This window comes from Tamandua tetradactyla, chromosome 7, assembly GCF_023851605.1.
Source record: "Tamandua tetradactyla isolate mTamTet1 chromosome 7, mTamTet1.pri, whole genome shotgun sequence".
Lineage (NCBI taxonomy): Eukaryota > Metazoa > Chordata > Mammalia > Pilosa > Myrmecophagidae > Tamandua > Tamandua tetradactyla.
This window is the reverse complement of record NC_135333.1, coordinates 173,411,027-173,436,449: the sequence shown is the minus strand read 5'-3', so window position 1 is coordinate 173,436,449 and position 25,423 is coordinate 173,411,027. Positions and strand designations below refer to the sequence as shown.

At 39.7% G+C, this 25,423-nt stretch overlaps 1 long non-coding RNA gene across 1 annotated transcript; it reads left to right on the top strand.

Annotated features, from left to right (window-relative positions):
• Positions 1 to 4,224: 4,224 nt before the first annotated feature.
• On the top strand, positions 4,225 to 20,756 carry LOC143690323 (uncharacterized). Its single transcript, XR_013179133.1, has 3 exons — positions 4,225 to 4,333; positions 15,262 to 15,359; positions 19,577 to 20,756. It is a non-coding gene; the product is annotated as an uncharacterized LOC143690323 (long non-coding RNA).
• The last annotated feature ends 4,667 nt before the right edge of the window (positions 20,757 to 25,423 follow it).

The following is a 25,423-nucleotide window of genomic DNA, read 5'->3' as shown; positions in this document are numbered from 1 at the left end:
GCTAAACATGTTCGTTCTGACGTCTCCACCTCTGACCCACTACCGCCTGGATCACCCAGCCTCCTCCCCTTGCTTATTTCCCACACCCATGGCAGACACTTGGCTCCCACAGTCTGCCGTCATCCGCTTTCATTGTTTAATTCCCGTGTACACACACGGCACCATCAGAATTGTTAACGTGTACCCTCCCCCATGGAGGACACCTTTACCGGTTTGCAGCCGCGTGTGTGTGTGTGTGTGTGTGTGTGTGTGTGTGTGTCTTACCTCAGTCTTACACACTCTTACATGCTGCTTGCTTTTCAGACTTACTTAGGCCCACGCTTTTGCTCCCCCCACCCCCACACCCCTTCAGTGAGGTTGTGTGTTAGTTCCCCAGGCTGTTCAATAAATACCAAGAAATTAGTCAACTTAAACAATGGGAATTTATTAGCTTATGATTCTGAGTCTAAAAGAAAGTCCAGATCAAGGTGTCACCAAGGCCACTCTTGGTCCTCGGTCTCTCACGTGGCAAGGCACACGGTGGCGTGTCCTGGTCTCTCCCGCCGCTCTGAGTTCCACTGACTTACAGAGGGCGTGGCTGGAAGCTGAAATCAGTGGAACTCAGAGCGGCGGGAGAGACCAGGACACGCCACCGTGCGCCTTGCCACGTGAGAGACCGAGGACCAAGAGTGGCCTTGGTGACTCCTTGATCTGGACTGTCTGTGTCTGAGTTTCATGCGCTCATGAGGGACTCTGGTGAGAGGATTGAGACCGTCCTGGGCCACACGTTAACCGAAGGAAACACCCAAAGGCCTACCCAGAATGAGTTCACGCCGTGGGACTGGACTGAATTTAAGGACGTGTTTTCCTAGGGGACATACAGCTTCAAACCCCCACAAATAGTCACGGTTAGATCATTTTGTCACGTTCTTCAGTCCATTCTGGGATTCCCTGAACTCCCAAATAATTTTTGAAGTTTACATACATTAAAATTCATTTTCTAAAATCACATGATCATCTCAATTGATGCAGAGAAGGCATTCGACAAGATTCAACATCCTTTCCTGTTGAAAACACTTCAAAAGATAGGAATACAAGGGAACTTCCTTAAAATGATAGAGGGAATATATGAAAAACCCACAGCTAATATCATCCTCAATGGGGAAAAATTGAAAACTTTCCCCCTAAGATCAGGAACAAGACAAGGATGTCCACTATCACCACTATTATTCAACATTGTGTTGGAGGTTCTAGCCAGAGCAATTAGACAAGAAAAAGAAATACAAGGCATCAAAATTGGAAAGGAAGAAGTAAAACTATCACTGTTTGCAGACGATATGATACTATACGTCGAAAACCCGGAAAAATCCACAACAAAACTACTAGAGCTAATAAATGAGTACAGCAAAGTAGCAGGTTACAAGATCAACATTCAAAAATCTGTAGCATTTCTATACACTAGTAATGAACAAGCTGAGGGGGAAATCAAGAAACGAATCCCATTTACAACTGCAACTAAAAGAATAAAATACCTAGGAATAAATTTAACTAAAGAGACAAAAAACCTATATAAAGAAAACTACAAAAAACTGCTAAAAGAAATCACAGAAGACCTAAATAGATGGAAGGGCATACCGTGTTCATGGATTGGAAGACTAAATATAGTTAAGATGTCAATCCTACCTAAATTGATTTACAGATTCAATGCAATACCAATCAAAATCCCAACAACTTATTTTTCAGAAATAGAAAAACCAATAAGCAAATTTATCTGGAAGGGCAGGGTGCCCCGAATTGCTAAAAACATCTTGAGGAAAAAAAAACGAAGCTGGAGGTCTCGCGCTGCCTGACTTTAAGGCATATTATGAAGCCACAGTGGTCAAAACAGCATGGTATTGGCATAAAGATAGATATATCGACCAATGGAATCGAATAGAGTGCTCAGATATAGACCCTCTCATCTATGGACATTTGATCTTTGATAAGGCAGTCAAGCCAACTCACCTGGGACAGAGCAGTCTCTTCAATAAATGGTGCCTAGAGAACTGGATATCCATATGCAAAAGAATGAAAGAAGACCCATCTCTCACACCCTATACAAAAGTTAACTCAAAATGGATCAAAGATCTAAACATTAGGTCTAAGACCATAAAACAGTTAGAGGAAAATGTTGGGAGATATCTTATGGATCTTACAACTGGAGGCGGTTTTATGGACCTTAAACCTAAAGCAAGAGCACTGAAGAAGGAAATAAATAAATGGGAACTCCTCAAAATTAAACATTTTTGTGCATCAGAGAACTTCATCAAGAAAGTAGAAAGACAGCCTTCACAATGGGAGACAATATTTGGAAATGATATATCAGATAAAGGTCTAGTATCCAGAATTTATAAAGAGATTGTTCATCTCAACAACAAAAAGACAGCCAACCCAATTACAAAATGGGAAAAAGACTTGAACAGACACCTCTCAGAAGAGGAAATACGGATGGCCAAGAGGCACATGAAGAGATGCTCAATGTCCCTGGCCATTAGAGAAATGCAAATCAAAACCACAATGAGATATCATCTCACACCCACCAGAATGGCCATTCTCAACAAAACAGAAAATGACAAGTGCTGGAGAGGATGCGGAGAAAGAGGCACACTTATCCACTGTTGGTGGGAATGTCAAAGGGTGCAACCACTGTGGAAGGCAGTTTGGCGGTTCCTCAAAAAGCTGAATATAGAATTGCCATACGACCCAGCAATACCATTGCTAGGTATCTACTCAAAGGACTTAAGGGCAAAGACACAAACGGACATTTGCACACCAATGTTTATAGCAGCATTATTTACAATTGCAAAGAGATGGAAACAGCCAAAATCTCCATCAACAGAAGAGTGGCTAAACAAACTGTGGTATATACATACGATGGAATATTATGCAGCTTTAAGACAAGATAAACTTATGAACCATGTAATAACATGGATGGACCTAGAGAATATTATGCTGAGTGAATCCAGCCAAAAACTAAAGGACAAATACTGTATGGTCCCACTGATGTGAACGGACATTCGAGAATAAACTTGAAATATGTCATTGGTAACAGAGTTCAGCAGGAGTTAGAAACAGGGTAAGACAATGGGTAATTGAAGCTGAAGGGATACAGACTGTGCAACAGGACTAGATACAAAAACTCAAAAATGGACAGCACAATAATACCTAATTGTAAAGTAATCATGTTAAAATACTGAATGAAGCTGCATCTGAGCTATAGGTTTTTGTTTTGTTTTGTTTTGATTTTACTATTATTACTGTTATTTTTTTTTCTATATTAACATTCTATATCTTTTTCGGTTATGTTGCTAGTTCTTCTAAACCAATGCAAATGTACTAAGAAATGATGATCATGCATCTATGTGATGATGTTAAGAATTAATGATTGCATGTGTAGAATGGTATGATCTCTAAATGTTGGGTTAATTTCTTTTTTTCCGTTAATTATAAAAAAAAAAAAAGAGAAGGGATAATTGGAGATGAAGGGATACAGACTGTACAACGGGACTGGATATAAAAACTCAGAAATGGACAGCACAATACTACCCAATTGTAATGCAATTATGTTAAAACACTGAATGAAGCTGCATATGAGGTATAGGTTTTTTGTTTTTGTTTTTTTTTGTTTTTTTTCTTTCTATTATTGTTTTAATTCTTATTCTGTTGTCTTTTTATTTCTTTTTCTAAATTGATGCAAATGTACTAAGAAATGATGAATATGCAACTATGTGATGTTATTAAGAATTACTGATTGTACATGTAGATTGGAATGATTTCTAATTGTTTTGTTAATTCTTTTTTTAATTAATAAAAAAAATTCATTTTCTAGACTGTAAAGTTCTAAGAGTTTTGAAAATGCACCATTGTAGTCTCATAAAGAGTAGTTTCACCACCTTAAAATACTCTGTGCTTTTTTCCTATTCAACCATCCCTGCCACCCCCTACGCATCTGGCAATCACTGGCCCTTTTACTGTCTCCATAGTTTGTTTTTCTCCAGAATGCTACCTATTTGGAATCATACAATGTGTCATCTCTTCACACTGGCTTCTTTCATTTTCACTCTGCTTTTCAAACTGGCCTCTTTCATAGGAGGAAATGTGTATTTAAGATTCATCCTTGAATTTTCAAGGTTTGATAGCTCATTTATTTTTATTGTTCAATAGTATCCAACTGTATGGTGACCCCAAAGTTTGTCTACCCCTTCACCTGCTGAAGGACGTCTCGGTTGCTTCTAGTTTTTGACAATTGCATATAAAGTTGTTATAACATCTGTGTAGAGATTTTTTTGTGGACATAAGTTTTGGAAGCAGTTGGGTAAGTACTGGGTCATGCAATTGCTAGGTTGTATGGTAGGGCATGATTGTCTGTATGAGTAGTTTTGTAAGAAACCGACAAACTGCCTTACAAAATGACTTACTATTCGGCATTTCCACCAGCAATGAATAAGAGTTCCTGTTGCTCCACATGGTTGTCAGCATTTTGTGTTGTCAGTAGTTTGGATTTTGGCTGCTCAGATAGATGTAGGGTGGTATATTGTTGCTTTAATGAGCAATTCCCTTTGACAGATGATGTTGAACATCTTTCCATATGTTTATTTGATGTGTGTGTATCTTCTCTACTGACATACCTACTCAGATCTTTTGCTATTTCTTAATTTTTAAATTAATTTTCTTATTTAGTTTTAAGAGTCCTTTGTACGTTTTGGGTACAAATCCTTTATCAGATATGTGTTTTACAAATATTTTCTCTCAGTCTTTGTTTTTTCTTTTCATTCTCCTAACAATGTATTTCACAGAGCGATGTTTTACATTTTAATGAAGTTCAAAAATTTTTTTCTTTCATGAGTCATGTTTTTGGGTTATACCTCAAAATTCATCACCAAACCCAAGGTCACATAGGTTTTCTCCTAAATATTTTATAGCTTTGCATTCCACATTTAGACCTAGAATTCATTTTTAATTAATTTTTGCAAATGCTGCAAGGTCTGCACTGTCTAGGCTCATTTTTTCCCAAATGGATGTTCGATTATTTCATCATTTGTTGAAAAGATTAATCTTTCTCCATTGAATTACCTTTGTTTCTTTGTCAAAGATCAGTTGAATATTTATGTGTGGGTCTACTTATGAGCTCTCTCTTCTGTTGATCTATGTGCATATTCTTTTAGAAATACTATGCTGTCTCGATTACTCTAACTTTATATGAAGTCTTGAAGTGGGATGATTTGAGCTGTCCAATTTTATTCATCTTCAGTATTCTGTATGCTGTTGGTCTTTGCCTTTCTGTAGAAACTTTAGAATCAGATTGTTGACATCTACACAGTAGCTTCCTGGGATTTGGACAGGGATTGCATGACTCAACAGATCGAGTTGGGAAGAATTGAGACCTTAACAATATTGAGTCTTTCAATCTATGAACACAGAGCATCCTTTAATTTACTTAGCGCCTTGATTTATTTCATCAGAGTTTTATAGTTTTCTACATATCCATCCTGTATATATTTTGTTTGATTTAGATTTATATCTAAATATTTCTTTCCTGTGTGTGCTATTGTAAATGGCACTGTTTCTTTTTATCTTTCAAATTCTAATTATGCATTGTTGTCATCAAGTAATGCAGCTAACATTTGTATACTGATCTTTTACCCTACAACCTTACTATACTTGCTTTACTAGTTTCAGGAGTTCTTGCTGCTCTTGCTATTTGTTTTATTGATTCTTTTGGATATTCTACATAGATATTAATATATCTGCAGACAGTTTTGTTTTTTCCTTCGCAATCTGTGTACCTTTTCTTTTCTTTCCTTTTCTTATTGCACTGAACAGGAGTTCTAATAAGATGATGAGAGGAGATTGTTTTCAATCTTGGTGGGGAAAGCATCCAGTTTCTCAACATTAAGTAGAGATTAGCAGTAAGTTTTTTTGTAGATTTTCTTTATCAGGTTGAGGAGGTTCTCATTTATTCTTCGATTGTTACGTTTTTTTTTTTTTAACATGAATGGGTGTTGAATTTTATCACATGCTTTTTCTTTACCCATTGATATGATCACATGATTTTTCTTCTTTAGCCTTTTAATATGATGCATTATATTAGGAATTTTGAAAAGGTGAATGAACCTTGTACACCTGGAATAAATTCCATTTGATCGTTGTGTATGATTCTTTTCATGCATTGTTGGATTCCATTTGTAACATTGTGTTGAGGACTTTTGCATCCATAGTCATGAGAGATATAGGTCTATGGTTTCTCTAGAGTTAGCAATATACATTTACAACTAATCTGAATCCACCTTCAGTATCTTCAAATACTGCTTCAAGTGTGAAGTGCAAGTATTTTGTAAAAGGGTGACTACAATTCTTGCCTCACACATCTTACAACATTGCTGTCATTCATTTCACTTATCCGTATGCGTTATTGCCCCAAACATTGTCCTTAGTACATTAAACAGTTATCTTTTAGACTGATTAAAAATTAAAAAATATAAAATATCTTATTTCACTTTCATTTAGTCTTTCTCCAAGCTATTCCTTTCCTTACATCAAACTAAGTTTATGACCTGTATTACTTTCTTTCACTATGAAGAACTAACATTTCTTGAAGAGCAGTTCTGCTGGCAATGAATTTCCTGTTTTTGTTTGTCTGAGATAGTCTTTATTTCTACTTCAGTTTTTAAGGATTACTTCACTGGATATAGAATTCTAAGTTGGTGTTTTTTTCTTTCAACACTTTAAATATTTACTCCACTGTCTTCTTGCTTGCATGGTCTCTGATAAGATGTCTGCTGTAATTCTTCTACTGTTTCTATAAGGAATTTTTCTTTACTCTAGCTTCAGCCAGGATTTCTCTTTTTCTTTGATTTTCTGCATTTTGAATATGATATGGCTAGGTGTAGGTGTTTTTTGTTTGCATGATTTTGTTTGTTTGGTTGGTTTTCATTTATCTTGCTTGATGTTCCCTGAGCTAGATGTATCTGTGGTTTGGGAGTTTGGTATTTGTTATTAAGTTTGGAAAGTTCTCAAACAGAGCTACTTTAAATATTTCTACTGGAATTCTAATTATATGTCTGTTAGATCTTTTAAAATTATTCCATAGTTCTTAGATGTTCTGTTCTATTTTTCGTTTATTTCAATTTTATTCATTTTTCTCTTTTCATTTTAGTTTGGGGAGTTATGCTCATTTATTTTCAAGTTTACTAATTCATTCTTGGCCATGTCTCATCTACTGATAAGCCCATCAAAGACATTCTTCATTTCCATTACAGTGCTTTTGATTTCTAGGATTACCTTTGATTCTCTCTTAGTGTTTTCATCACTCTTCTTACTTTGCCCATCTGTTCTCTTGTTTTTGCTTTTTCCATTAGAGGCCTTAGCATATAAATTATAGTTATTTTAAATTCCCTGTGTGATAATGCAAAACTCTCTGCTGTGTTTGAGTCTGCTTTTAACCTTCAGACTATATTGTTACTTGTTTTTTGACATGCCTCATGGTTTTTGCTGAAAGCAAATATGATGCTTCAGGTAATAAGAACTGAGGTAAATGGTCCTTTAATATGAGGCTTTATGTTAATCTGGCTAGGAATTGGGAAATGCTTGTTTACTATAGCTTAGGTAATAGAGGATTCCAATTTCTCTAGTGTCCTTGCCTTTGTCTACCCCTTTTTCTTTGGCTTCCCCAAGTGCTCTTCATCAGAGAGAGCCTGTGCCTTGCAGCTATTTCAGTTATAATCCACTGTAATTATACTGGAGACCTATCAGTGTAATGATAAATTGTGGAGGAGGGAAAGCATTCTATAATCTCATGATTAAATCTCAGTCTTTAGTGGGCTGGTGTCCCTGGGATATGACCATCATAAAGTGTTTCTTTGCCTTTTTTTCCCTCTCTTATATGAGACAGGAAGGTTAGGCAAAACTGGGATAAGAAAATGCCCTTTCCTCAGCTGAGATGAGGTTCTGTTAGAGCCGTTTGTACTAGCCTTAGTCATGGCAAATGCTCTGGACATATTTTGCAATTGCTCCTCCCCTTCTCCTGTCACAGACATAAAAGATCTTTCTCAGAACTTCACCTTAAAAACCTGGTGGCGTTCTTTGAGTTAAAACACATTGAAGTGTGGGGTCCCCCTAAAACTGGAGCTTTAGGAGGTTCTCACCCTCAAACCAGTCCACACTGAACTTCCAGCAGGAAGTATTCCTATCAGTTCATGACTGCAGAGGCTTCTGCTCTAGGTAGGTGGATCTTGATGTAAATCTCTGGATTCACTTGTCTCTCTAGACTTAAGGCTGAAGTTTTGCTCTGCAAACTCAGGTCTTTAATGGGTCCAAGGAAAGTTATTGAATTTTAGTTTATTTATCTTTTTCTTGCTGTAAGAGCAGGGATGTCAGTTTCCAAGCTGTGTACATGTTGGAACTGAAACCAGAAATCTGTCTCCTTTATTTTAACATTATCTTCATTCTAAAACTAAAGAAAATCAAACTTAGACCCTCTAGCTGTCAACCGCTATGGAAAACTGTTACTCCAGTTTCAATTGCTATCCCTTCTCACATGGATGACTACCAGCAGCCTTCTAACAAGCTTCTACCATTGCCCCCTTTTGCCCGTTTCCCTTAGAGCGCTTCTGTGAGGGTAAAAGCTATTCCCATCGCTAACCTGCGTGCACTCTGGTGGTTTCCACTGCTCCTGGTGTAACATCCAGTTGTCTCATCTGCCCTGTCCTTTCCTCTCATTTCCCTTCAGCCCACTGAGGCTGCTGCCAGTCCTGGGAACATCTCAGGACTGGAATGCTCTCTTTTCCCTGCTCCGTAAATTACTAAACCCTTTTCAGCCTTCTCGTTGCTCTGAGACTAAGTGCTGCTTGCCTTTATAGGTCTCCATCTGTATTTCTCTGCCTCAGCCCCTTGTTTTTTCCTTAATGTTACTCATTGCAATGTCTAACCACCTAGTTGTGGACCTACTTTGTCATGTTCCCCAGCACATTCCACGTACCAACACCAAACACAGGACAAGGCACATAGTAGGCAATCAATATTTTTGAATGAAGGAGTGAATAAGATGAGGCCAACTCTGGGTAGAGGGAAAAGATGTTATTTTCCTCTTGGATGCTTGATCCTGAAAGAGGTCGTCGAGGAGTCCTGGAGGAAGAGGGAAGGAGCAGTTTCAGTAACAACAACAGCCACAGGTATAATAATAATGGCTAAGGCTTCCCGAGTGCTTCTTATGTGCCAGGTACTGTTCTCAGCCGTTGTTTGGTAACTCATCTAATTCCTATCCCAACCTCGTGTGGTCGGTACTATACTTATTCTTGTTTTATGATCTACCTACCTGGAGCAGAAGCCTCTGCGGTCATGAACTGATAGGAACAGCTACTCCTGAAAGTTGAGTGTGGACTGGTTTAAGGGTGGGGAAACCGAGGCATGAAGTACTTAAATAGTTTGTCTGAAGTATCAGAGCCAGGAAAGCATAAAGCATAGACCTGATCTGAGCAGTCTGGCCTTGGATTTGTGTATGGGCCACTGAGCTTTACTGCCTCTCCAGGCTTGAGGCATCCCTGACTCTTCCCCTAGACTCAACCTCCTTAGCTTACATTACTCTCGCTCTACAACTAGGAAAAAAAGGAGTGTGCAGTTGAAAACTCCATTAAATTCTATTACAGAGTATGGACTCTCCATAACACCATGGAGAATATTTTAAGAAGAATAAGAATGAAGTTTTGGGCATTAATAAAAGGCCTATTTAAGGTTATGTTTGGTTGTGGATAAACTGGAGACCAAATGAGTTAGCTTTAGCCTCCATTTGTACCTAGAGTTCGGGGCAAAATGAGCCTTGGAGTGTTGTCTCTGGTCTTGGTTCACCAAGACATGCTGGAGTTAGAAGCACAAGATGAAAGAGACAGAAAGTAGACCCCAGTGCCTAAGGAGTTATATACCGAGGGGCACCCGTGAGGAGTGGGTGGGGCTGGGGTCAGCACCACGCTGGGTGGAATCTCAGTGGCTAGTGGGACTAGAATCCCCAGGTGTTTTTGCAGTTGAATAAAAAATGAAGAGAGTAGCGTGTCGTGATTTCTCATGAATGATTTTGTATCTCAAAGGATAAGAAAAAGTGTTTCTATAAAATACACACAGCTCTAAAATTTATTTTATTCTTCCTTGAAATTGCCTGCCTGCCACAATATTATTTTAAACAAAACATACAATAGTTGGCAGTCCTCTGGTGCAAATAAGAAGTGAGTTCCCTAGACATTAAAATAAATTGCAAAACTTGAAAACTGGGGAGAAATTTTTAACAAACAGCAAACCTGAAACAAGTTCATCTGTAAAGAAGTGCCGCAATGATTGGGAAAAGGTGGGCCCTTAACATGAGTAAGCAGACACCTTAAGGGGTCACCTGGGGACACTGCTGGAAAGGTGGACTGTGTAAGGCCAACCTGGGCTCACACCCCAGCTTTGTCATTTCAGCCACTGGGCCTATGGAGGTACAACCCAAGAAGAGTTTCATCTTTTGTACATTAGAAATAATGCATGCATGATGCCGCTTTGAGGAACAGTTGAGTTAAGGCATGGACATTCAGACAGCGTCTGGCCAGTGGTCAGTCAGCAATTCTTTTTAGCTGTGATCGTTGCAGAGATTTGTGTCCTAGCTTCATGCAGCCAGCTCACGGCAAGCACACGTTCCTCCAGCACCTCTGGCATTCACTGGGAAGTAGGAAGACAAGCCCCTGTCGAGAATCCTAAGACCAGCGTCATATCCCAGCCTCGACAATACTTAAGTAGGGATATGGAAAAGAGTCATACCTTCTCTGGGCCTGATATGAAAACAATACAATGTAAATGGATATGCAAATTATAAAGGGCATATTATGCTGGTTCCTGAAATGAGGGCTCTCTGTGGAGAGATTCCCCAAAGAGAGAGACGTCACTGTTCAGAAGTGCTTGGACTGAACAGAGTTGGTGACAAGATCTGCTGAGTGAACTAGACCAGTGGTTCTCTAGCCTGATACACAGTATTATCACCTGCTTAAAAGGTACTGATACCTGCGCCCCTGCAGTGATTGTTCAGAGGCGAGACCCAGGCATCTGTGCTTTGTAAAGTGTTCCAGGTGTCATCAAATGTGCAGCCAGAACTGAGAAAGGCTGAATTAGAGTCAAGAGGCGTGCAACCTAATAAAGAGAACTGGGCTTCAAGTTGTGAGCTATGGATGCTGGCACAAGCTCTGTTGCTATGTGGGTGGTAAATTTCATAAAAATAAAAAAAATTCTGAAAAGCACTAGAGACGGCAAAAGGTCTGTTTGTAAGCTTCAAGAATGCAATATACCAGAAATGAATCAGCTTTTACAAAGGGGATTTATTAGTTACCAGTTACAATTCTAAGGCTGTGATGATGTCCAAACTACGGCACCCACGAGAGCAGCCTTCCCGGAGGACAGAGGAAGGCGGCATCCGGGTCCCACTGTCCTGTGGGAAGGCACGTGCTCATGTCCGCTGCCTTTCTCTCTGGGTTGGCTTCAGAATGGCTCTCTCAGCGCCTGTGGCTCCTTCTGGCTTCTGTTGGGTGTTTTCTTTCTTCAAGCATCTATCTCTTGGTTTCATCTCTGTGCTCTCTGTGTTGGCTCTCCAAGCATCTCCCAATGTCTCTGAGTGAGCTTTCTCCAAAAATGTTCACCTCTTAAAGGACTCCAGTAAGCCGACTAAGATACAAGTTGAGTAGGCATGGCCACATCTCCATGGAGACAACCTCATCAATAGTCCCACCCACAACAGGTCTGCCCCACAGGGTTGGATTAAAAGAACACGGCTTTTCTGGGGTACACAACAGCTTCACACCAGCACAAGGGCCTTTCATTTCCAATTGTCTCTATGATTGTTTAATGATAAAATGGCTGGTTATTCTATTCAATTCAGGCAACCTGGTAGTCTTAGAAGGAACCCGAAATTCATTCAGTGGTCTGTGAGCCTGGGTTCTGGGCTGCTGCACTGAAGTCTCTGTTCTTATAAGTCAGCTGAACAATTTAGTCTCAAAATTTGATTCTATTCACATGGATAACCTTTCATCATTGGGGTAGTACCTGGTCTATGCAGATGGGTAGTAAATATTAGTTGAATAACCAAATAAATAAAAACATGGTCACTGTGTATATAAAGTTTCCCATGTGAACTTTATTTTGCTATATAGTCATAATACTCCTCAAAATGTATTGAGTACTTTCTATCTGCTAGGTACGACTTTAAGCAATTTATATTTATCATCTGTTTCATTTCTTACTATATTCCAATGAGGCACACACATCCCTCTTTTATGAATGGGAAACTGAGGCAGGAAAAGCCCAAGGAAAATTTCCCGAGCTACACAGCTATTGTTGGGAAAATCAGGAGTGAAACCCAGGTCACCATCAGGCAGAGCACTCACACCTTTGCACACGTATCTCATCTAAGCAGTGAGTCATAATTCATTGTAGCAGTTTTACTGAGATATACTCACATCCATCCAGCCCATCCAGTACACAACCAAAGGCTTTTAGCGTAACCAGTGCGCATTCAGCACCACAATCAAATCCAGAACTTTTTCATTACTCCGAAAAGAAACACCGCACACCCCTTAGCAGTCACCTCTCCATCCCTCTGTCCTTCCCCAGCCCCACACAACCAACACTCTAATTCTGTCTCTATAGATTAATTTATATTTAAAGAAAACTAAAATATCATTGTTAATGGTAGTCCATAGTTTTTATTAGATAATTTTCCCATGTACCACCTATTATAAACACCTTGTACTAGTTACGTACACTTGCTGTAGTTCATAAAAGAACATTCTCATATTTGAACCATTCACTATGTTATAGATTTCATCCACAACAGAGTTCACTATGTTATAGGGTCCCATGTTTATCCTCTGGCTTCCCTTCTAGTAACATATATGACCTAAAATTCCCCCTTTCATTCACGTTCATGCATTTAATTCATCCCTATTAATTATGCTCATAGTATTGTGCTCCATTACATTACCCATTTCCAAACATTTACAATAAACCTAAATAGAAATTCTGCACAAATCAAGCATCAGCTCCCCATTATCTACCCCCAGTCTAACTTCTGGTAACCTATATTCTAGATTTTAACTCTATGAGTTTCCTTATTATACTTAGTTCACATTATTGGAATTATACAATATTTGTCTGTCCTTATTTCACTCAATGTAATGCCCTCCAGGTTCATCCAGGTTATTGCATACATCAGAACTTTGTTCCTTCTTACTGCTGAATAATATTCCATCATACGTACAGACCACATTCTGCTCATCCTTTCATTGGTTGATGGACACTTGGGTTGCTTCCAACTTTTGGCAATCGTGAATGATGCCACTATGAGCACTGGTGTGAAAATGTCTGCTTGCACCCCTGCTTTGGTTCTTCTGGCTAAACACCTAGTAGTGGGATTGCTAGACCATATGTGCTTCAGTTTGCTAAAGTTGCTGGAATGCAAAATCCCAGAAATGGATTGGCTTCTATAAAGGGGCTTTATTAAGTTACAAGCTACAAGTCTAATTCCATGAAAATGTTCAAATTAAGCACCCAACACGATGATACCTTCTCAGAAGAAAGGCCGATGTTCTCTGTCCAGGGTTTTTCTGTCACATGGGAAGGCACATGCAGCATCTACTATCCTTCCTTCCAAGCCTCTGGTTTCAAATGGTTCTCTCAGCTTCTGGCATCTCCTGGGGCTTCTGGCACCTTCTGCATCTCCAAATGTCTGTGTATGTTCTGGCTCTGAGCTCCTCCTCTCTCTGTGAGCTTCTTTATGGACTCCAGTAAACTAATTAAGACCCACCTTGAACGAGTGTGGTCACCTATCCATCTAATCAAAAGGTCACACCCACAACGAGGTGAGTCACGTTTCCATGGAAAAAACCTAATCAAAGAGCCCACCCTGTGATAGACCTGCCCCCAAGATTGGACTAAGATTAGAAGCACATGGATTTTCTGGGGCATGTAGTAGTTTCAAATGAGCACATATGGCAATTCTATAGTTAGCGTCCTGAGGAGCCCCCAAACCATCTTCCACTGTGTCCATACCATTATATATTCCCAACAGCAGTGAATGAGTGCTTCTCTTTCTCTGCATTCTTCCCAACACCTGTAGTTTTACCATTTTTTTTACATGGGCAGGCACAGGGAATTGAACCCGGGTCCTCTGGCCTGGCAGGCAAGCATTCTTGCCTGCTGAGCCACCATGGCCCGCCCTATCTTTTTTAAAATAACATATATTGTAGTAGGTATGAAATATCTCATTGAGGTTTTTTTTTTTTTTTTTTTTTATTTTTTAAAGAGAGAGGGAGGAAGGGAAGACAGAGAGAAGGAAGGAAGGATGGAAGGAAGGAAGAAAGGAAAACATCTTTAAACATTTTCTTGTTTTATTGTATTTTGTTTGTTTGTTTGTTTTTTACATGCGCTGGGGCCGGGAATCGAACCGAGGTCCTCCGGCATGGCAGGCAAGCACTTTGCCCGCTGAGCCACCGCGGCCCCCCCTCATTGAGGTTTTGATTTGCATTTCCTTAATGGCTAACAATGTCAACCATCCTTTCATGTGCTTTGGGGCCTTTTGCATTTCTCCTTTGGAAAAATGTCTATTCAAAGCTTTTACCCATTTTTTAATTGGGTGGTTTGTGTTTTCATTGTTGAATTTTAGGATTTCTTTATGTATTCTCAAAATTAAATGCTTATTGGATATGTGGTATCCGAATATTTTCTACCATTGGTAAGGCTGCCTTTTCACTTTCTTGACAAAATCCTTTGAAGCACAGAAGTTACTAATTTTGAGGAAGTCCCATTTGTCTATTTTTTTCTTTTACTGCTTGTGCTTTGGGGTTAAGAAACCATTGACTACTATAAGATCTTGAAGACGCTTCTCTACATTTTCTTCTTTGCATTGTTGTGGTCCTGGTTCTTATATTTAGGAATTTTAACCATTTTGAGTTCATTTTTGTATAAGTGTGAGGTGGGGGTCCTCTTTCATTCTTTTGCATATGGGCATCCAGTTTTCCCAGCACCATTTGTTGAAGAGACTGTTTTCTCCCCCATTGGGTGAAGTAGGTACCCTTGCCGAAACTAAACTGGCATAGATGTGAGAGTCTGTTTCTGAACTCTCAATTTGATCCTTTTTGGCCAGTATATCTAGCTTTATGACAATTCCATGCTGCTTTGACCATGGCAGCTTTGTAATATGGTTTAAATGTTTTGTTTTTTTTTTTGTATGAGCAGGCACCAGGAATCGAACCCAGGTCTCCGGCATGGCAGGCAAGAACTCTGCCACCAAGCCACTGCGGCCCGCCCTGTAGTATGCCTTAAAGCCAGAAATTGTAAGTCCTCCAACCTTGTTCTTTTCCAAGATGTTCTTGGCTATTCAGGGCCCTTTGCTCCTCCAAATGAATTTGATAATTGTATTTTCTAATTCTGCAAAATAGGCTTTGGTATATTGATTGGGATTTTGATGAATCTGTAAATCGATTTGAGTAGAATGGACATTCTAATAGTGTTTAGTTTTCCAACCCATGAACACAGTATGTCCTTCCATTTATTTAGGTCTTCTCTGATTTCTTTAATCATTCCTTTGTAGTTTTCTGTTTCCAGTTCCTTTACATCCTTGGTTAAATTTATTCCTAGATATTTGATTCTTTTAGTTGCTATTTTAAATGGAATTTTTCTCTTAATTTCCTCCTCAGTTTGCTCATTAACAGTTTTTAGAAACATTACTGATTTTTGCTCATGATCTTGTATTCCATCACTTTGCTGAACTCGTCTATTAACTCTAGTAGTTTAGTTGTATTTTTGGTCAAGACCTGCCGTATATAGGGTCATGTCATCTGCAAATAGTGAAAGTTTTATTTTTCCTTTTTAATTTGGATATCTTTTATTTATTTTCCTTGACGAATGGTCTTGCTATAACTTCTAACACAATGCTGAATGACAGTGGTGATAGTGGGCGTCGTTGTCTTGCTACTGATCATAAAGGGAAAGCTTTTCAGTCTTTCGCCATCGAGTACAATATTAATTGTGGGTTTTTCACACATGTCCTTATTCATGATGAGGAAACTTCCTTCTATTTTGATCTTTTGAAGTGTTTTTATCAAGAAATGGTGCTAGATTTTGTCAAATGCCTTTTCAGCATCAGTCAAGATGATCATGTGATATTTCCCTACTATTTGTCAATGTGGTGTATTACATTAATTGATTTTCTTGTGCTCAACCACTTTTGCATGCCTGGAATTAAAATCTGTTTGATCATGGAATATACTTCTTTTGATGTGCTGTTGAATTCAATTTGCAGGTATTTTGTTGAGGAGTTTTACATCTATATTCATTGGAGAAATTGGTCTATAATTTCTTGTAGTATGTATATCCAGATTTGGTATAAGGGAAGTATTGGTTTCATAGGATGTTAGGTCCTCGTCCCTTCTCTTTAATTTTTTTGGAAGAGTATGAGAAGATTGGTATTAATTCTTCTAAGAATGTGTTTTAGTTTGCTAAAGCTGCAAGAATACAACACAACAAAGATGGATTGGCTTTTAATAAGGCTTTTTTAAAATTTAGTTACAAATTGGAGGAAAGGCAGCTGGCTTTTCTCTGGTTTTCTCTGTCATGTGGGAAGGCCCATAGTGGATGTCTGCTGGGCTTCCCTCCCAACTTCTGGGTTCAGATAGCTTTCTCCAGGGTGACTCCTTTCTGCATCTCCAAACACCTGGGTCTGAGCTCCGAGTGCTGAGATGGGGTATACTGAGATATTGAGCTCTCTTTTGACCTCTCTCTTTTAAGCCTTCAGCTAATTAAATGAAATGTCACTCACTGGGAAGGCACGCCCCTTAGCCAACTGCAGTTATAATCAGCCATGGATGAAATTCATGTGCTGATGACTTAAGTTCACAGCAACAGAACAATAGGGCATCATCACCTGGCCAAGTTGACTGCCTGAACCTAACTGCCACAGAATACTTGGTAGAATTCACCTGTGAAGCCCTCTGGTCCTGGGCTATGCTTTGATGGGAAGTTTAGATGACTGATTCAATCTCTTGTAATTTGTCTGTTGAGGTTCAGTGCGCATTTTTCCTGTGTTTCTAGGAATATGTCCATTTCATCACAGTTGTCTAATTTGTTGGTATATAGTTGTTCATAGTATCCTCTTATGGTTCTTTTTGTTTCCATTTGGCCAGTGATAATGTCCTCCTCCCCATCATTTCTGGGTTATTTGCATTTTCTCTCTTTTTTTGTCAATTTTAATGACCATTTCAAATAATCAATTTTGGTTTTGCTAATTCTCCCTATTGTTTTATCTAAATTTCATTTATTTATGCTCTAATCTTTGTTATTTCTTTCCTTCTTCTTTCTTTGGGACTAGTTTGCTGTTCTTTTTCTAGTTCCTCCGAGTGTACAGTTAGGTCTTTGATTTTAGCTCTTTTTTTCTTTCTGAATGTAAGCAGTTAGAACTATAAATTTCTCCGTCAGCACTGACTTCACTGCATCCCAAAACCTTTGATATGTTGTGTTCTCATTTTCATTCATCTCAAGATATTTACTGATATCTTGCAATTTCTTCTTTGATTCCCTGATTATCTAAAAGTGTGTTGTTTAACCTCCATATAATTGTGGATTTTTCCGATTCTTCACCTATTATTGATTTCCGGTTTCATTCCACTATGATCAGAGAAAGTGCTCTATATAATTTCAGTCTTCTAAAATTCATTAAGACTTGTCTAGTGACCCATCATGTGGTCTATTCTGGAGAATGATCCATGAACTCTTGAGAAGAATGTATAGCCTGCTGTTTTCTGGTGCAATGTTCTGTAAGTGTCTGTTAGATCTTCTTCATTGATCATATTATTCAAATTCTTTGTTTCCTTATTAATGCCGGCTAGATGTTTGACTCTATTCATGAGAGTGGTGTGTTGAGGTCTCCAAGTATTATTGTAGACATGTCTATTTCTCCCTTCAGTTTGGCCCATGTTTGCCTCATGTACTTTAGAGCATCCTAGTTATGTTCATAAATATCTGTGATTCTTATTTCTTTCTGGTAAATTGCCCTTTTTATTAATATATAGTGTCCTTCTTTGTCTCTCATGACAGCACTGCATTTAAAGTCTATTTTGTGTGATATTAGTATAGCTACCCCAGCCCTTTTTGGTTACTGTTTTGTGAAATATCTTTTTCCAGCCTTTCATTTTCAGTCTCTCTGTGTTCTTGGGTCTAAGGTGAATCTCTTTCAGACAGCATGTGAGTGGCTCATAATCTTTTAATCCAATCTGCCAATCAGTGTCTTTTGATTGGAAAGTTTAATCCATTAACATTCAAAGTTTTTACTGTAAAGGCAATACTTACTTCAACTTTTATATGGCTTTTATATGTCATATCTTATTTTTGTTTCCCTTTTTATTATTTTCATTAAACTCTTACTAATAATCTTCATTTCTCTGCTCTCCAAGCCTCTCTTCTGTCTTTTCCTGTCAGCCTGCAGAACTCCCTGCAGTTTCTTGTAGGGCACGTCTCTTGTTGATGAACTCTCTCAGTTTCTGTTTATTTGTGAATTTTTCTCCTTAATTTTGAAGAATAGTTTCACCAGATAAAGAATTTTTGGTTGCCAGTTTTTGTCTTTTGGTGCCTTAAATATATCATACCACTGCCTTCTTGCCTCCATGGTTTCGGATGAGGAATAGGCACTTGGTCTTACTAAGGTCACTTCCATGTGATGACTCACTTTTCTCTTGATGCTTTCAGAATTCTCTTTATCTTCGGCATTTGACAGCCTGATTAGTTGGTGTTTTGGAGTAGGCCTATAAGGATTTATTCTGCTTGGAGTACGTTGCACTTCTTGGTCATGTGTATTTCTGTCTTTCTTAGGACTTGGCAACTGTTCAGCATTATTTATTCAAATATTCATTATGCCTTCTTTCTGTTGTCTTCTCCTGGGGCACCCATTATGCATGTATTTGTGCATTGTGTGCTGTAAATCCAGTCCTTGAGTCACCGCTCAATTTTTCCTATTATTTTCTTTCTATTCTCACGACTGTGATTTCAACTGTCCTTTCTTCTAGTTCACTGATTCTTTCTTCTGGGTATTGAAATCTGCTGTTGTGTACCGTTAGTCTATTTTTAACCTTTTGAATTTTGCCTTTCATTCCTATAAGCTTGATTTTTCTTTGCATGCTTTTGAATTCCTTTTTATGCCCACATATTGTCCTCTTCATTTGGACCTGTCAAATGGAGCAGGTGCTGTAAAATGGACGTGTTTGGTGTGGTCCTTGCGGGAACTAAGGACACCATGGGAAGGATGTCGCACGGACTACCTGCACGTGGCTTGCACTCAACAAGTGCATGTTCAGCCCTTTGCAGCCCTTTCCTCTCCTTTCCCTGCATCTTCCTCACCCACTGAGGTGCCACAGGCTCTCCTGCCACCTTTCTCCTTGCTTAGGGCAGAACTGGGAAACAAAGAAAGAATCCGCCTACTGCCTGATGTCCTCCTTCTGCTCTTAACGTGGTAGGTGCTATTGAGGCACATTCTCACGCATGCTGTGCTTACCTCTTGCAGTCTATCCAGAAATGACTCAGGAGCCATGGTCGCACAGAAGACTGCCTTGTGCTGGCCAGCACGTGTCCCCCAGCTCTTCTCCTGAAGAAAACTGTAGAAGTCGTCTTCTCCTCAGCATCTCAGCTCCGTCCACTCTTAAGGGCCTCACTGAGCTCAGCCACCAGAAGAGGAATTCAGAGGCAGGCCTGGAGCAGTGCACTTATGGACAACCTAATCACAGCAAGCCCAGTTCAACCACACTCAGTGCACCTCAAGGCTGCCGGCACTCACATCGATGGACACGCAAGACTTCTGCCCTCCAGCAGTCCAAGGGAAGACCCTGTCCCACTGGATAGGTTTCACATTGTGTTCCTAACTCTTCTTTTCTCCTGTCAATTGTCATATTTTGTTTTTAATTTCAATATTAACAGCCTAATTATTAACTGAATGTCATCTCCTTTTCTAAAAAGCATTTTAAGAACTTTATCAGACCTTAGTGAAAGTCTAATTGTCTTGGACAAATAGACATGTAAGTAGACTTGTGAATTGATGACAAGTAATTTGTTGATTCAGGTATTGTGCCAGATAGTAATAATAACAATAATAATAACAATGCAATACTGATTGTTATTTCAACCCGTATTTGTTGAGCTCTTACCATGTGACAGACACTGTGTTAAGCTTTTTACATTATTTTATGAAAACCTCATATAATACTCAGGCAGATAGTAGTATTATCCCCATTTTACAGATAACAAAGCCAAGAATTCGTAGCATAAGAAAATGTACAGGATAGTGAAGCATTTCAAAATTGCATGTGAGACTAGGGGAATTGTTAAAAATATGGAGAATTCAGGGAAGGTGTTGGAAGGAGTGAGCTTTGGAATCAGGGACACGTGTGCCCAAATATCAGCTTCCTCCCTTATCCGCTCTGTAGCTGTGATCAAGTCCCATAAATGTTCTTTAAGCCCAGTTTTCATCTGCACACTAGCAATGATTACTACCTCTAAGAGGTGTGGCAATTGGTGCCATGATATAAATAAAGTGCTAGAACTGGTGGGTCCTGGATGATGGCGCTGGTGATGGAAGTGGGAGCGGTGTTTCTCATTCTGATAATCGGACTGAAAGTGAGAAAGTGCTGACTATATATATATATGGAGAGATAGATATATAGATAGATAGATAAAGGTAGGAATCAATGACAGATAGATAAAAGTACATACATACAAACATTCTAGGAGCCATCATGTAGAAGAAGGATTAAACTGTTATTTTATGTAGCACTGTTTTCTTAAGGAACTGTTTTGGTAGATTTGTTCTAAATATTTGTATGGTTTGTTGGAACTGGCTAACAGGAAGGAGAGACAAAATTCTCATCAATACAAAGAATCTTCTTAGAGCAAAAGTCCTGCATGGGCCAGAAGTGCCAAAGCAGGGCTGGGAGACCTTTTGCCAGAGAAGCTGCATCGGAGATTCCTTGGTTTCTGGGAGGGAGGACCTGATCATGGGATGTTGAGGATGGTGGGGCTAAGGGACTCTGAGTCTTACTGTGTGCCAGGTGTGCATTATAATCTGAATGTACATCTTCAATTGTGATCCGTGGAATCCCCTTGAGACAGGAACTAATCTTCCCACAGTTTATTTAGATGCAGATCTAAGGGAGACTCTGTAACTTTGGGGCTCAGGATTCAAGCCCCCCATCCTGAATCCAAGCATCCCCACATCAGGTTCTAAACAAAACAATAATAGTTCTTGGCTATTGAGGCACTTACAATGTGCTAGATGCTTTAAATTTTATCATGTGCTTCTCTCAGATATCTGAATAGTTTGTTTTCACTTCCTCAAAGTCTTTCCCAAAACATCACCTACTCAGGGCTTTGTTAACCTTTCCTGCTTTATTTTTCTCAGTATTTATCACCACCTGACATTTCTAAAGTGTCCATTTGCTTATTTATTAATCTGTCTCCTTCTTCCATCCCTCTACCCCAACTGGAACATAAACTCTGTAGGTGCAGGAATTTTTGCCTGTTTCATTTTCTTCTGTATCTCCAATATTTAGAATACTACAGGGCCCATAATAGGCATTCAATAAATATTAATGAATGAATCAATGCGTGAATGAATGAACAGACTTTATCGTGCTAGCAACACTATGAAATAGGCAAAGAAATCCCCATGCTTCAGGTAAGGACAAAGAAGCTTAGACCTGGCGATGTGCCTGGATTTGAGTCTCTGATGACCTGACCCCAAAGCCTCATTGTTCTGTTTCGCCACACTGTCCCTCTAAAAGAGTTTGTTGCAAAATCCATCATTACTGAATTGCATTTTGTGAAGGAATCCCTATTCCTCGACTTACAACAGAAGCAAGTGTATTCTATTCAGGTTAAATTCTACAACTCCACATTCCAAAGTCATGTCCACGCTCTGGTGGAATCTCCGCATGCATTGAGTATTGATTACAAGGAATGAGTCATCTGTCAAGATTGGAGGTCAGAATCAGAAGTTAGCCATTAAGCATCCAGTTTTCAGAAATTAATGCGCTTGGCTCAGTGAAAGTTTTTATTTACCTGGAGATATTGAAATGTCATTCATCAGCATTTCCAGGAAATAATTATCATATTTTAGAAATCATATCCACTAAAAGTATGCCACTGTTTGATTTGTGTATGTTGAGTTTATAGGGGGAGATGCCTAGTGCAGACCTGGTGGAGAAGTGGGAAAATGTGTGATGAATGGAACTGAATTACTTAGAAATAGACAGGCTGTCTCCCCATCCGCCATTTTACATTCACTGTTAGGAAGGTACTGTGCCTTTTTATTTTTCTGTAATTATTTTTTTAATTCAACAGTGGCCCTGTAGGTTGTTTCAATATTTTAGACACCTAAATGCTGTTCGAAATCTTTAAAAGCTCGTAGGAAGTGATTTAAAGCACATCAATTGTCTTATTTCACAACTAAAGAATTAGCCTTTAGTTTGTGCAGGTCAGTGGGCAGAATTCCCCAGGTAACAACTTCAAGATGTTCTTTTACATGAAAAAAATGATTCGGTTATGCAGAGAAAGAAGATCAATCAAAGCTACCATCATTGTTAATATGTGTGTGTGTGTGTTGAGTACACAAAAGATCAAGTTAATTCATTGCTTGTTTTAATGTTCAGCTGCTTTGCAACTTCTAATAAAGCCTATAAAGTAATTTTCGAATTTTAAAATTATCCGTTGTGAATCTAAATGGGTTGTAGATCTGTTTGTCTGTTTTCATGATCTCTAACCCCACTTAATAAACTTCCATTCTCAAATTTCCCCAAACTTTGAGGATGAGGCCCGGTTTTAGTCACCAGTTCTGTTTCCCTTTTCAAATATTTTGTGATATTGCACAGTATTCCTTAAAATAATCTTATGAGGAATTCTGTAAGAAAATATTGAGATTCCAAACAGCAGTGGAGTAACAGACACACTTTTATTGTCTTAAAGAAACGCAGCGAGGCACGCGAGGGTAACTTCAGCTGGTCTCTGTCTCAGCACATCACAACGGCCGGCTCCCCCACGCCCAGCTTCCGCCGGAGATTTTAAGCCCGGGTGGGGGACATCACACAGCTCAGCGTCCCCATCCTCCTTTCCCTCGGGGTCCCGCCAAGCATCCTCCTCCCGGGGGCGAAGGGGCCTCACGCGCGCCCCACCCCACGCCCCCACGCGGGCTGCAGTCCACGGGAGCACCCCCTCCTCTGCCTGCGCCCCTCGGAGAGGGTAACGGAGCTCGGTTCCTCGCCCCCCCGCGCGCCGGCCCGGCGTCTCCCAGGCCCCCTCCCTGGCCGGGGGCGCTGCCCCCTGGCACTGACTCTGCGTGGGAACTGTCCCACGAGGGCTGCCCGACCCCCGTCCGCTCAGCACCGGCCCCCAGGCCCGCTGGCCACCGCGCCGCTGTCACGCTCTTGTGAGGCACTGCGAACCTAATAAAGAATGTCAAAAGGCTCCATCGCAGCCAAAAACGGTCCTTTTGAGGCATTTCTAATAGTATTTCTTTTCCGCGGTGTCTCCCAGGGTCACAGAGAATTCGCACCTCTCCACAGGGCGGGTGCCACGCGCGACGCGCCTGCCGCGTCCGGAGACCCCGCTGCGGCTGTCACAGGCCAACGTTTCACTTGGCAGTGTAGGCTTTGGCTTAAAGATGTTTCCTAAGGCCCTTTAGAATTGCTAAGCAGAGGTTTCCAAAATATAATTGAAAGTCTGCCATTTAATAGTTAACTGGAAATTTGATGACCCCCGTTGCACCTGGGCGAATTCCTGAGGCTACTGAAGAATTTCAGGTCAGAAACCTAGAACCAAGGTCCTACTTTGGGGCTCAGAGCAGTTGGAACTAAGTCTGATGAAAAAGAGATCCTGGATTTTCTGATTTGTAATAGAAAATACTGCAGCCATTACAGGACTTCTCAGCAAACTGGTCATTTCACGCAACAGTCTTGTCTTGGGTTGACCCAAGTTAAACGGAGCAGATCTTCACGAGGACACACTGTAGAGATTGGATTGATTTTATGAAGTTAGTGTTTCTCTTTTTAACGTAGTATTTTTCCTTTTTTTTTAAGCATTCAGAGAGAAAGACAAATCCACGTGACCAATACAACCATAGGGAGTTTTACACTCAAGTTCCTGCGGTTTTCCCACGGATTTGGATGCACAGACTTTGATACATGGAGACTGCAACATCTCGTTACGTATTTTTTCTTGTTTTAGTTCCAATTGATCTATCTGGTTTGCCTACATTTAATACTTGCCATGATATTTAAAGTCCAAATTTGAGTCTCATAATTTCAGTAGGAATGGGATATTATACCCATAACTGCTTACCATTTAGTCTTCTGTTTAGCCCTTTGAGGATGCTTTGATTTTTGAATATTAGCATTCCCTAGGAGCATTGCACTTTAAAGAAAAAAGGTATCCCAGAACTTTAATGCTCTCTAGGTTCCAGATTAATAACATTTCAGCATAAATATACTTAATATTATTAACATGGTCCATTATAAAGAATGTACAGATTATCACTGGCAGTGGCTATGGTTTCCTGAGGATGTAATGCTCTCCCTTCACCAGGGTTCACGTGACAGAAGTTCAGCTTTGTGCCATTTGACTGAGAAGTGTCTGGGCAAACTCGTGGGCTTCATGTACGATTTTGACTCTGGGATATTTTAATTTGTTGTTTAATTCCAAATCAACATCATTTATTTTCCAGGTCAGCATATCATTGTTTCAAGTGATTCCGAAATAATTTTTAAAAAAGTGATAATGGTCAATTCCAGGAAAGGAGATGCATTTGATATGATAGCTGGATTCCCTCAGGTGTAAAGATGTAAAATAGTGAATTTACTAAAAAAATACAGTATAGAAGAAGCAATTGAGAAAAGAGCTTTAAGTAAAGGATGTAAAATCCTTCTCCCAAAGTGTGTGCCATGGAACACTCATTCCAGAAAGATGCTCTGGGGGACAGGGGAGTCTGTAGATAAATATGTGTGAGCTGCGCCCACCATGTCAGAAGGCGCTGAGACGTCTGTGAAGAAGGAGTCAGGTCAGATCTGCTGAACTCAGTGTAAACCAAATGTAATTGGTTGGGGACCCTATATGTCTGTCTGTCTGTCTCTCTCTATACCTACATTTTCCATTACCCCCGTCAATAGCTTGCAGCAACATTGTCTTTGTGGAACCCACAAGACTCTTCTAGTATACCAGATTCCGTGGAGACTGGCAGCATTCAAACTCAGGACTTCTTTTCAAAGATGTAAGCTGAGAATTAGCTGGAGAAAGCTGCCCTTCACAGATACCTCCCAGAATTCGTTTTCCTTGAAGGAAACTAAGGTGCTGTCCTGGGTTCACATCCTCA